Raw genomic sequence first — 709 nt, forward strand, 5'->3', positions numbered from 1 at the left:
TGTCCTCTTGTTTCATTTTGAATCCTATAAAACCTTGCAAAAAATTTCATGAAGTACTATGGTAGTTATTTGCTAAAAGTTAAAAATAGCCTTAAAATTAAAATATATTGTTTTATTCATTTTTATTAGATACACTTTAAACTGCACCTTTTATTATTGTATAAGATAGGTGATTCACATGATAAGTTTTACACCCAACTCAACTATAAAAAAATATATGAGAACTAACATTAACATAATTCGTCAAGTAATACTTACAAAGAATGTTGTTACTTTGATTTAGTAATTATGTTAAGTGACTTAAGTCAAGTCTTTTTTTTTTATGTTTGGTTGAGTCACTATCATTTTCTCTTCACCTTTTTTCTAATAAATACAATTATGTCAAACAATACTTATAAAAAATGTTACCTTGACTTAGCAATTATGTTAAATCAAGTCTTCTTTTTCATGGTTGGTTGAGTCACTATTATTTTTTTCTTCATTTTTTCTTAATAAATACAATTAAATAGTCATTTACTATATATATATTTAACAAAAGTGATAAAAAAAAGAGATATAAAATTATGTGAAGAGGGATAAAAAAAAGTGTATAAATTGAATGTTGATTTATATAGTGATATAAGAAAAAATAAATATAAAATGTGAAAATGAATTAGAATTTAACTCAATTCATACCTATTAAAAAAAATTTATTAACTTTGAAAAAGTA

Source organism: Arachis ipaensis, chromosome B05 (assembly GCF_000816755.2).
Source record: "Arachis ipaensis cultivar K30076 chromosome B05, Araip1.1, whole genome shotgun sequence".
Taxonomy (NCBI): domain Eukaryota; kingdom Viridiplantae; phylum Streptophyta; class Magnoliopsida; order Fabales; family Fabaceae; genus Arachis; species Arachis ipaensis.